At 37.8% G+C, this 7,507-nt stretch overlaps 1 pseudogene; it reads right to left on the bottom strand.

The window, feature by feature from the left end:
• Positions 1-7,292, bottom strand: part of LOC103201700 — a 27,989-nt pseudogene extending 20,697 nt beyond the window's left edge.
• Between the last annotated feature and the right edge of the window lie 215 nt (positions 7,293-7,507).

Here is a 7,507-nt window from a genome sequence, read left to right as displayed (position 1 = left end):
TGCACCACCAGGGCTCCTGGTCTCTGGCAGAAGATGTACAAATGCTCTCTGTGAGAAAACATTACCAAAGTGGGCTCCCAGGACTGCCACTGGTTACAAAAATCATAAAAAATAAAGTGACCAAACACTGTAAGAAAAATTAGCATTAGAGAGACTACGAAAATCACACAATATCAGATCCTTTCTTCCCAACAATGAGGATATCAAATTGTCAGATACAGAATATAAATAATTATATAGGAAATGTTTAAAGAAGAACAAAGAATTACAAATGTGAGTAAATGATATGGCCAAAACTATATGACACATTTGGGAAAAAAAAAAAAAAAATAACAATTGGAAAGGAAATATGTTACTTTTCTCTGGGTGGCTGGGAGAGGGCTACTGTGTTGAATACCAGAGTAGATATAGCAAAAAAGAGAATGTGTTAATTAAAAGGTAAAGAAAAAGAAATGACCCAGGTACTAGTACATATAAGAACTTGAAGGTATATGAAATTTCAATGTAATATAACCAAATCTAATGCCATAAGGGAAGAATAGAGAAAATAAAGAAGAAAATGTGAAGTAAATATAGCAGAAAAATTTTCAAAAACTGGTGACAGATAAGAATCCACAGATGCTGAAGCAAAAGCAAGATAATATTTTTAAAAAGAAAAAGAAAAGTCCACACTTAATTCAGTAAAACTATAGAAAGTCAATACAGAGAGATTTTATAAAATTCCATAGAAAAAAAAAAAAAAAAAAAAATAATTCCTATACTTAGGTAATGTCTTGAAAGAACAACTAGGGTGCCAGAAGCTGCTTATTAAAAGAGGCATTCCATAGAAAAAAAAAAAAAAAAAAAAAAACCTCACTCCCATCATGTCGAATATCACTCATAGCAACCCCTCCTTCAGTTTCCCAGGAGATAGCTCTATGGAAGTAGATTGCCCAATCTTCCATAGAGATGCCTCCTGGAAACCCAAAGAGGGGTCACTATGAATTGAATCAACTCAATGGCAGTAAGTTTGGTTTTTTGTTTTGTTTTGTTTATGCCTGTTTAGGTTGGGAGGTATATTGAGTCCTGCTCTGCTGGAGGATGTGACTCAATTCACCACCTTTAGCTTCTGTGAGTTTATAGGTATATATAGGAATGTTCTTGGAAAGTACGCTCTCTTGCTCAGGTTCTACATTTGATTTGTCATCATCTCACCTCTGGACTTGAGATAGGAGCCATCATCTGATGTGCCAATTTGGGTTCACCAACCCTTGCAACCACGTGAGTTGGGAAAATAGTCCAGATCTTCTCACAGACCTGGGATTTGCCAACTTCCAAGCCTCCCAGCCTCCACCACCACCATGTCAACTTTTCCTTGGAAGTTTGTGAGTTCTGTGAAACATTACAGTGAACTACATAACCCTAAGATGGGAGGGAGATTATTGAGGGGAGGAGGAGTTGATGTCATAGATGATGGAGTGACATGGGAGTTTGGAAAAGTTGGACATTTGGAACATCTTTAACTTCTGCCTCATAGGGTTGGCCTCGTACTGATCTTTCTAAAAGATATTATTCAAGCATCATCTCACCCCAGCAATAATAGCGAAGTTGAAAAAAGCAGAAAATAACAAATACAGGCAAGAGTGTGGAGAGAATGAAACTCTCATATACTGCTGGTGGGACTGTAAAATGGCACAACCCCTGTGAAAAACATAATGACACTTCCTTAAACAGTTGGAAACAGATATACTATTTGATCCATATCTAGTAATGTATCCTAAAGGGGTGAGATCTGAGACACGAATAGATATATGCACACCCATGTTCATTGTAGCACTATTTACAATAGCAAAGAGATGGAAACAACCTATGTGCCCATCAACAGATGAATGGATAACCATACTATGATACATACACACAATGGAGTACTATTCAACATTAAAGACTAATGAAGAATCAGTGAATCACCTCATAATGTAGATGAACTTAAAGGATATTATTCTGAGTGAAACAAGTCAACAACAGAAGGACAAATATTGTATGACTCCATTATTATAAAAAGTCAAGGAAAGGTTTACATAGAGAAGTAAATTTTCTTTGCTGGTTACCAGTGATGGGAGTAGAAGTGAAAGAGAGAAAACAGATGGATAATTAATTGAGAGGTTTTATATGGGTGAACGGATTTTTAAAATAATAATGAAATATAAAAGAAGAAATGATTAGCCATTAGTTGATAATTTTTGAAGCTAGGTTATGGGCATATGGGGGTTCATTGTACTAGTCTTTGTTTCTGTTTGAAATATTTTATAACATAGTTTTGAAATAAAAGAAATACTAATAATAATTGCAAACAGCTTTCTTGAATCTCAAGACCTCAGGAAATAGACTCACTAGTAACTAATCTGCCTTTGCTCCATTGTCTAGTGACCTAAGGGTTATTTCTTAACCTCAGTTTCAAAATCTGTAAAGCTAGAGGAGTAACATTATCTGTTACATGGTTGTTGTTGTTGTTAGATGTTGTCAAGTCAGCTCCAACTCATAATGACCCTATTACGTAGAGCAGAACAACACACTACCCAGTCATGTGCCAATCTCACAATCCTAGTTATGCTTGAACCCATAATTCCCACCACTGTGTCAATGTATCTTACATGGTAGAAAAAATCAAATTTAAGAGCACCTGCAAGGCAATTTCTATAGTGCTTGACAACATAAAGGCACTATAAGAGTTAGGTGTTGTTTCTGCTGCTATTCTACTGCTATATACCACTATCTGCAGCCTGTGTGTAGAGCAAAAAGTTAACACTTTTGGCTGGTAACTGAAAGGCTAAAAATTTGAGTCCATTCAAAGTCACCTCACAAGAAAGATATGGGTGGTGATCTACTTGCATTTGATTTGTCATCTATGGACCACAGTTCTACTCTGACAAATATGGGGTCAACATGAGTCAGAATCAACTTGAAGTCAATTGTTTTGTTTTTTATACTACTGTCTACGTTATTGAAGAGAACAGTGCCAATGTGTGTGTGGGGAAACTAATGTTGTATTTTTATCACTAAAATCTTAATATCAAACATTTAGAGTAGTGGCAACATAGAGGACAGCTGTGTGATATTTTCTTCTGAACAGATATCCCAGGGCTAGGCAGGCCCAGGTTGCTTATCAGTACTCTCAACAAACAGAGACCACATTTCTATGATACTCTAATCTAACTGATTTGGCTCCAACTAGAATCTTTCCTTCTCCTATTCCTGTGTTGGTTAACCTTGGAAGAAAATTCAACAGAACAGAGTAGGAAGAAAGCATTTTGAGAGGTCTTGTTCATCTTTACTCTGATGATGGTTTCCAGAAGTTAATATGAATGACCATTACTACTGTGAATGTGTGTGTGGTGTGTCTAAGCATGGCAGTATTCCCAACTCCTCTGCCAATATCTCACAACCACAGAAGGCTGGATTTTAAGTGGTTGAAATTCTAATTCTTATCTCCAAGCATTTGACATTGAGAGCCCAGGACAGCTTCATATGTAAGTGTCTGATATCACTGATAATCTAAAACTGATAGAGCTGGGATCCCTGATTGAGCATGTCCAATCACTTAAGTTAATAGAGGAGCTTTATCATGTACCACTAATCTTCACCATCTGACTTGAGTTCTTGTTTCTTCCCACACTCTCCGAGCTGGCAAATTCCCCTCCACCTGAAATCTCTTGGGGGTACAATTTCTCTCTGGAGGCAGCAGAGGGTCAACTCCTGGGCCACCTTGTTATCTTTTAATCAACTCTATTAACCCTGCCAGCAGGCCACTGGAGAATTGTATTAACTAGAGCTTCCTGGTGTGCATGTTAGGATTTGTTTAGAAACACATATGCGATAGGCAGGCTGAAAAGATGACGTGGCTAGACAGATGATACAAGGTCCTGGACAAGTCCCTCATTTCACTGTGGCTCAATTTTCACAACTATAAACTGAGGGGGTTAAATCAGATTATTTCTAAGATCCCTATCAATTTTAACATTTCAGTATTGTGGCTCACAAACAAGATTTTTTATTTTTTAGAAAGTGTCTTGCATTCTAAAATACACATTGATCTTATATTCTTCTTCTCTTTTTTTCCCCTCCCTCAAATAATGATCACATTTAAATTGAGTTAGGAGCACTGTAATTTTTGTTGCAAGATTCAGCTTGGCTACAAAGAAATTAAGTCTTGAGCTATCAATAAATTAACATTGATTAGTGGTTACCATTCAATGCAGATTTTACACAAAGCATGTACTGGAGAGCTTGGAGAATTGCAGTTTTCCTATTGGGGGTGATTGAAAAGACATTAGGTTAGTTCAACTGTGTGTATTCTGTACTAGAAGGAGGGGCAGAGGAGGAGGGGTTGGTGGTTGAAGGGCTAGTAGATAAGGACAGGGATTTGCTAACTTCTTGTGACAGCACAATCACAATTATACAACCACTCTTCCTTTGTGCTTTGGTTGGAACATGCTAGCTATGCACCTTCCAAATCCACTACTGAACCACAGGGATGTGCAGACAGAGATGGCATCTTTAAATTAGAAGGGAACATCTGAGGGACCTCACTGTAGTTTTAGGAGAATACAACACCTATGTGTACAGCTCCTGCCACCAAAGCATCAAGGAGGGAGACAGTGTGATAAGGACAAAACCTAGCTTGGCTGATTGGGTAAAATGCATTTTCTTCAGAGGCAGCAGCTTATAGTTCCTCAGTCACCAACATGGACCCTTCTTGGGCAGTGCTTGCAATGCAGTGAGATCAACCCTTGCCCTTACTTTGTTGTTCAGCTGGGAAGCCTGGAGGACTATGTAGTATAAGGAACATTGGACTTGGTATACAGTAGGAGGCTGGGTCTTGACTTTGTTATTTATTAATTATATGACCCTGGGAAAGTTATTTTAACATCTATCATTTATTCCTTTATTGTTCAGTTGAGCAAATAAATATTGAATTCTTGCTATGCCATCTGTATTAGTTTCCTAAGACAGCCATAACAAAGCACTACAAATTGGGTGGTTTCTAAGAGTAATAATCTATCCTCTCACAGTTCTTGAGGTTAGAAGTCCAAAATAGAGATGTTAGCCATCTTGATTCTTTTGGAGAAATCTGAGGTAGACTCTGTTGCATACGTCTCTCCCAGCTCCTAGTGAAGGTTGGAGATCTTTGGCATCCATTGGCTTGCAGATGCCTCATTCCAATCTCAATTTCCATCTTCACATGAACATTTTCCCTATATATCTTTTTCTTTTTCTCTTCTTTTATACAGGTACTTCTCATATTGAATTAGCCTTCATAGTACTCCAGTATGACCTCATGTAAACTGACAGCATCTTCAAAGACCCTATTTCCAAACAAGGTCAGCTCCACAGGTACTAGGGGATAGGACTTCAACATTATCTTTTGGGGAGACACAGTTCAATTCATAACCCATCCTATGTGCTGAGCACTAGGATTACAATGAAACAGTCTTCTTCCTTTTGTTAACCTCTTAACTTTAATAACTACAAATAGCTGACATTTGTTGAGTTTGTTCTATGTGCCAGGCTGTAAACATTTTCCATAGATTATTCCTCATGACACCCTTAAAATAGGTAACATTATGTTGATTTCTCAGATAAGAAAACTGAAGCTCATACAAGTTAGTTAATTTATTTAAGACAGTGAAGCAAATGGTAGAACTAAGTCTCTCAGCCTAGAGGTTAAAACTTAATTGCAGTACTACACTGTGTCTCTGGATTTGCCAATCTGAGAATGCAAATGTATTTCATAAACATGTTGTGGATTTAAGTACTTAGTACTTAGTAAAATACGAAACAATGTTAAAATATATCCAATTATTATAATAGGTCAACTGAATGGTGGAGTAAGGAGCTCTGGTGATGCAAATGCTAAAGTATTTGGCTGATAAGCAAAAGGTGGGTGGTTCAAACCCACCAGCTGGTCCATAGAAGAAACATAAGGCAGTCTGCTTTCATAAAGATTTACAACCTTGGAAATCCAATAGGGGTTGCTATGAGTTGGAATTGACTCGATGGCAGTGAATTTAGTTTGGTTTTGGTTTGAATGGTGGACTTGAAACAACACTGGGCTGAAAATCTGAATCACAAGTCTGTCATTAATAAATTGTATGGCGCTAGGCAAGTCACTTCACCTCTCTGAGCCTTAATTGCCTCAGCTGAAAAATGGAGAAAATTATGCCCACCCTGAAAAGGAGCTCTGGTGGTGCAGTAGTTAAAGCATTTTGCTGTTAACCAAAAGGTCCTTGGTTTGAACGTGCCAGCCACTCCATGGAAGACGTATGTGGCAGTCTGCTTCCATAAATATTTGTAGCCTTAGAAACCATATGGAACAGTTCTACTCTTCCGAAAGGGTCACTAGGAGTGGAATCGACTCAATGGCTTTAGGTTTGGTTGTTTTTCTGGAAAGTCATAAAGATAAGAAATAAGCTGTGAATGTGAAATGTGTGCATTGTAAAGTGCTATGAGAATTAAAGATCTATGTCAATATACTCTGAACATTTATATTTTAACAGGCAAGGAGACAGTCATAGGGAGGAGTCTCAAGATGTTCTGTATTATAATCCCTTGCTTATTAAATCTGAATCTTTTCTGCCTAAGAAGTAACAGCTAAACACACACACACACACACACACACCAAAAAATGACATAGTCATCTGACAGAATAGTAGAACTGCTTGCAACCTTATAAATTTCAAAATTCATGAAGATGCACTTTCTGGTACCAAAAACCAGTTGCCAGTGAGTCAGCTCCAACTCATGGCAACTCTATGTGTGTTGCAGCAGAACTGTACTCCATAGAGTTTCAATGGCTGATTTTTCAGAAATAGATCACCAGTCCTTTCTTCCAAGGGGCCTTCAACCTACAACCTCTCAATTAGCCATTTACTAACCATTTGCACCATCCAGGGACTCCTTTCAGGAGTCCTTGCTCATTCCTCTACTACTCAGCTAATCTGATCTGTTGGCTCTAGACTGAGGCACAGTCTACACTCTTAACACACACTTACCCTAATTAATTCAGGTTATAACCAGGCCATAATTGCAAATCTCTGATCTTGCTCAAGACTTTCCCTTAACAGTTTGGGCATGGGGTTACCCCAGAGGATCCACTCAATTATGTGGATGAGACATACTGCTTTTCATTGTTCTATCTATTCTGATGTGTTCAAGTGCACAAGTTTTAGAATTATATACTATTGATTTCAATCTCAGTTCCATTTGTGACCATGGGCAATTTTTAAAACTTTCTGTCCCTGCCTTACCCTGACCATTAGCCCCAACATAGAGCTTTGTCTGTAAAACAAAACAAACTGCAACCTCTATCTCATACATTGTGAGGAAGACATAGGAGGATAAAATTTCTTACCACCATGCCTGATACGGAGTTTAATAAGTATTAATAACAATCATTTCATTTCATTAGCTGATTTTTATGATGCTTGAAGGTAGTGACTACATATTATGCCTCCTTGTATCTCCTGGACTA

Source organism: Orycteropus afer, unplaced genomic scaffold, assembly GCF_000298275.1.
Source record: "Orycteropus afer afer isolate SDZICR_OR568_19922 unplaced genomic scaffold, OryAfe1.0 scaffold00160, whole genome shotgun sequence".
NCBI classification, from domain to species: Eukaryota; Metazoa; Chordata; class Mammalia; order Tubulidentata; family Orycteropodidae; genus Orycteropus; species Orycteropus afer.
This window is presented reverse-complemented; position numbering and strand designations above follow the sequence as displayed.